We start from the raw sequence: 5524 nt of genomic DNA, 5'->3' as shown, positions 1-5524 counted from the left end.
TGGACATGTGTGCAATTATATAGTGACTACAAATGCGCAGTAAAAGGTGTAATTCTTTATGAATGAAATAGTTGGAAGTTAATGACTGTTTCTTTCTTGCATTGAAAATATTTTTATAGTGAGGGCTTCTGAAAAGTGCAGAACCCTCTGTATTATGTCAGACACCATTCATTTTGATGAATACTACACTTGCATTTGGAACGAATGCACTTCTGTCAATATTATAAAAAACCCCAAAGTGGGCATGTCTACACATGGAATTAATGCTACATGCAGGTAGTAAATGTACTGCGCAAGTACCTGGATGTGTAGACGGTGGTGTTTTACTGTGTAATACATTAGTCTACTGTGCAGTAAAGCGTTTTATGTAGATACAGCCAATGATATGGGCATACAGATTTTGTAGGTCTTGCTTTTTGGGGTAACCTTAGATAAACTATCAGTGCTGTTGAGATCCAAATCTGTGGAAAGCTAAAACAGTTGTATATTGGGAAAATTCAATAAAAAAATCACCAGAATTGTCACGACTTGCTGTTTAGATCTATTTATAGTTGCTAGCAAGTGCTGTGGCTTTCTCATAATTAAGAATGAAAAATGTTCACTATTAATGAGGAAAAGAGCTTTGTAGAATTCTGACTTAAATGATGTAAAATAGGGGTAGTGGATGTGAAAAGATAGGGCAGTGACATTGCATTACTGTCACCTGATTTGCACTTTTTAAAGGAGAATTCCATCGTATTAATTTTTAAAGCTTTACTTTAACCCTTGTGAGCTAATACTTTTCTATTCTTGAGGCTGTAGGCCCCACTAAAATTTTCCCCTTGTTCACTGAAACTGATAATGAACTTGGGTGTTCATGATGGAGGGGGAAACGCAAGAAAAAAATCTATTTTCTCCTCTTCCTCTTCTCCCCCTCAAAGGAAAAAATCTTTCTCCTTTCTTCTTGTGTATGCATAAGTTCAGTAAATTGTTTACATTTCTGTTCAATATCTAAAGTCCATATTAAAATAAGAAAATGTGGCTTTGTATAAGCTTTCATTGTGATATTTTGGCTCTTTAAAGTTTTAATTGTTTAACATGGATTAATTGATGAATTAAAGAATTTCAGGAGTAATTCAGATGCATTACAAATTTTAGGCCTGTTGTGGATTTTGAAATATAAAGCTCTATTTATTAGAATGATAATTGTACTGCAAGTGGTGAATTAACTGGTGCATGTTATATTATCTATAGTCAATTCACATCCTATAACAGCCCATTGCTTATACATTTGGTTGTCATGCATTTTCCAAATTGCATTTTTTTTCCTAAGTGATTTCCAACTTGAAAACTTCCAAGTATGTCTTTTATTGGAAATGTCCTTTTACAGTAAAGAATAAATCCAGTGAGTTTGGCCCCTCTCCAAATTATCCTTTTAAATTATTTAAGGGTGTCTCCTGACCAACACTTCTGACAATTTAAAATTACAGACTGAAACCTCAACCTTTAATTTTAATACAAAATAAAAATGCAGGTCCCAGCTCTTCCATGCCACGTCTACCCTGTTAGGGTTCTAGAGTTCCCTGCCTGCAGCCTACTAGAAAAAGCACTTCCTCCTGCTTCCAGACTTAATTAATTTGCCCCATAGCCTCAAAGGGGAAGAGGCTGATCCAGAGCTTTGGGAGAAGGCATCTTTGCTGTGCCCCACTTGATCCAAGTATGTGATGAAAGGCATGCAGTCATAACTACAGTAGGTAGTGGCTGTACCTGCTACAACACAAGCATCACAGCAGGCTCTGCAGATGAAGGGCCACTGCCAAAACAATGCTGAGCGGTCTGTTTTATGGCAACAGTCCTCCCTAGTCTGTTTGTAACGGGGCCAGGCGATAGTGTGGTGGTAGCACTGCTTTTATAATAGCCAACTGATGATTACTTACCTCCCAACAGGCTTTAAAGCATACACTTTTCAATGTAACCAGCATAGTATCACCTTAAAGTCCCAGCTGCTGGAGTCATAAGTCACTTTGGTTTGCTCCTTTGTTTAAATATGCAGTCAGCGTTGGTAGAGGCGATACCTTCATTTAAATATAGAACCTATGGTTGTAGAGACTGGAAATGGTAAGCAGTAACTCTCACAAGCCAGAAAGCAATTAAAAACCTGAACATCCAGTTCCACGATTTTATGCTGGCCTCATGCATTTCAGGAGCTTTCAACCCTAAAAATCAATTTCTTTTTTTTTAACAAAGCCGATGGAGACATTTCTGTAAAGTACCATACTTATTATAAGCTGTAATCGCATAGTGTCTCCTATGCAGCACTCCGCATCCCGTTTCAACGAGCGGAAGGAGATGTCGCTCTGTTGCTGTCCCCTGCACTTGCACAGCAAACCTGTGGTTGAACGTAAACCCGCTTACACGGACAGCCCGCCCATGGGCTGCGCAGGCAGGTTCATTACGGTCACTTCATACGACAAAAATTTGCTGGCGGTACTTCAGATTGAATGGAGAAATTTGCTAGCGGTGCTTGCAGCTGTATTGTTTCAAATGGTGTTTTGTGTTTCTGTTTCAAATGGTTTTGTTTTGTTTCAAGTTTATTTTGCACTGTGGGATGTGGGTTTTTGGGGTTTTTTTGATTTTTTGTTTGCTTGAATTTTTTGTTTCAAAGTGTATTGTGTTTCAAATTGTATGTTGTGTTTGGTTTTGTTTCCGCTTGTTCTATTTTGCGCTTTGTTTCAAAGTGAGTTTTTGTGTTGAATTGTTTCGTTTTGTGTGTTTGTGTTTCGTGTCGCTCGTGGTTGCGGACGGCGGCGCTGTGCGTCGTGGGCCCGCGTGGACGGGACCAGTCCCGGCTCGCCCCTGCCCCGCGCAGCAGGGCCCGGCCCGGCCGCAGGGGGCGCCCCCGCGCTCCTGCCCCTCCCCCCGCCGCTGTGCAGTTCCTCACGTACTCACTTCTCCGCAACTGAGCCTGCTCCCTTGCGCCGGCCTACCCTGATGGATGTCCTCGCCAGCCAATCCCCTCGCTCCCACTCGGATCTCGCCCAAGGGCACGCGCGCAGGGGCGGGGTTACCCTCCCCCTCCTCTGCCGCATTGGCAGAGCGCCCCAGCGGCCTGCCCCGCACGGCTGCCCCAATGAGGAGGCTCGTTTGCCTTGTTGTTCGGCAAGCCGCACGGCGATTGGGCGGGGCCGCTGTCCGTCCCCGGCCGTGCTGCCCAATGGCGGCGGAGGCAGTGGCGGCCCGGCCCAATGAGGGCCGGCGGGGGGCGGGCGGCAGGTGCTGGCTGTGGGATACTGCCGATCGCGCCCCCCCTTTCCGCCCGCTCCCCCCGCCCCGGCGCTGCGGGGGCTCCGCCGGCCGGGACGCGCCCGCCCAGGTAAGGCCGCGGGGGCCGGGCCCAGGCCTGCGCCTGCCGCCGCCGCCACCCCCGCCCGGGCCTGCCTCCGCCCCCGCCCGGGCCTTTCCCGGCCTCGGAGCCCGGCGACACCCCGCGCTGCGGGACGCGCGGAGCCCCCCTCCTCACCCCCTTGCACAAAAGGCCCCTGGTCCCAGCGCGGCCCCCAGCCCCGCGGGGGGAGGGGATAATGGTGACAAATAATAACCGCTGATAAATCCCCGGGACCCGGCCCGGCCACCCGCCCGCAGCGCTTGGCGCAGGGCGCTGACAGGTCGGACGCCGCCAGGCGCGGGACTGCCCGGAGCGGGGTCGCCTGCAGCACGGGGGAGCGAATCGGGAAGATGGGGGGGGGGGGGGTCCCGAAGGCCGGCTGCAGGCTTGTCATTCGTCTTCGCGTGGCTGGGACTCCTCGTGGGGCCGATGCGTGTGCGTGGAGGGAGCGCTTGCCTGGGGGGTCGCGGCGTCTTGATGCGATTTGGCATTAAAAGCGGGGGAGGGGGGGCTTATTAAAGCTATTTTTCTTTTTTTTTTCAAACTTCTGGTGTGGGGAATGTGTATTGCTGGTGTGGGGAATAAGGCTGGTGTGGGGAATGTGTATTGCTCCTGGGGCAGGGACCTGTTTTGTTCGGTCTCTGCAGGGTATCGAGCACTAGGGTATCAACCCCCCATAACAAACCCCCTTATATTTATCAAACCCCCTATGTATCAACCCCCCTACAACTATCAAACACGCTATAATAAACCCCCATCTATCAACCCCCCCCCACAACTATCAAGCTCCCTATTTATCAAACTCCCTATCACTATCAACCTCCCTATCTACCAAACACCCTATAACAAACCCATGTAACTATCAAGCCCCCTATAACTATCAAACGCCATATAACCATCAACCCCCCCTGTCAAACCATAACTAAAAGGCAGTGGGGACTCATAGCAGACTTGATATCTTTGATTAGACCACCAAGATCTTTGCAAAAAAATGCTTTCATGGCAGGCTTTCAGGCACAAGCGCCCTTCATTGGGCATTGGAGAAAAGATGGTAAAAGTTCTCCCGGGTAGAAATGACTACCCAGGACTACGCATGGTCCATAACTAGGGTGCCTAGTTGCTGTGGCAGTGCAGATAGTTGATGACAGCTAGTTATCCTCCGTGGATAACTCTGCTTCAGCCCCAGAAAGTTCAATTCGTTTCCCCCTTTCAGAACTTCTGGTTTTTAAAGAAACCCTACTAATCTGAAATCTTGATGGCTTTTTTCCAGGGCGTGTTTTTTTTTTTAAAGCTTGAAACTGTTATAGTTTTGTAACTTTTTGTATTTATCGCTGCATTGTTTTAGATATATTTTGCTTTGCTGTTGCTGTGTGGAAAAACTGTCATAAGCAGTAGAAGTATGCAAGCGGGGAGAATCAAAACTTTTTGTATCTTTCAGTGCTTGGTAGGAGGAGGAAGGTGGTTATTTGTAGGGATTGTAGCTAGTAAGTGGATTTCTTTGGTTTTGCTGGTCCCATTGAGCACCTGAAACTTGCATGTGACAGTATCTAGTGTTTGTGAAGTCTTTTGAAGCACAAAAATATACAAAATGTAAGGTTTACAGGTTCTTTGTTAATGGAATAGGTTGTGCTAACCATTTAGCAGGTGGGAACGTTGAGTTTGATAAATGGATCTTTCCAAAGCCTGGAGTCAGTGGATATTCATCATTTAGTCATAGAGATAACAGTTTTCTAAGGTGTAGCTGGTTGGATTTGATTCTTTTTATTAGCAGTGGTTCTGTATTATGGGACAGTTCACAAGGCTTTTGTCTGCAAGGGAAATGTTTTAACCTTCTGCCTCTGTCCCACTGCAAAGTCCTTTGTTTGAGCAGATGAAATGTGGTTATCATTGCATAAGTGTCACCATCACGCCTAGCAAGCGGTAAACCTTGCACATCAGCCTCTGCAAGAGGTGTTCTGGCTCTTGGTGTTCTTGGTTGTGTGTGTGTGTGTGTGTGCATTGTGTGTGCATACACACACACACACGCACACATATATAGATATGTGTGTGTATGTGTATATGTATGAGTGTATACATTTTTTTTGGGTGAGGTTGATGGTGGGGAGGGAGTGCTCACTTAGATGCTCCTGCATCTAATGCTGGCTACTACTTTGAAACGCA

The 5524-nt window shown here is 46.7% G+C and overlaps 1 protein-coding gene across 2 annotated transcripts in view; it reads left to right on the top strand.

The window, feature by feature from the left end:
- Window positions 1-3197: 3197 nt before the first annotated feature.
- Window positions 3198-5524, top strand: part of KDM4B (lysine demethylase 4B) — a 152370-nt gene continuing 150043 nt past the window's right edge. For both annotated transcript variants that reach the window (XM_090028106.1, XM_090028105.1), the window contains exon 1: window positions 3198-3352. The gene's annotated coding sequence lies outside the window, so the exon portion shown is untranslated. The remainder of the gene's footprint in view (window positions 3353-5524) is intronic.

Source organism: Crocodylus siamensis, chromosome 14 (assembly GCF_052110815.1).
Source record: "Crocodylus siamensis isolate JL-2025a chromosome 14, ASM5211081v1, whole genome shotgun sequence".
Classification (NCBI taxonomy): domain Eukaryota; kingdom Metazoa; phylum Chordata; order Crocodylia; family Crocodylidae; genus Crocodylus; species Crocodylus siamensis.
This window is presented reverse-complemented; position numbering and strand designations above follow the sequence as displayed.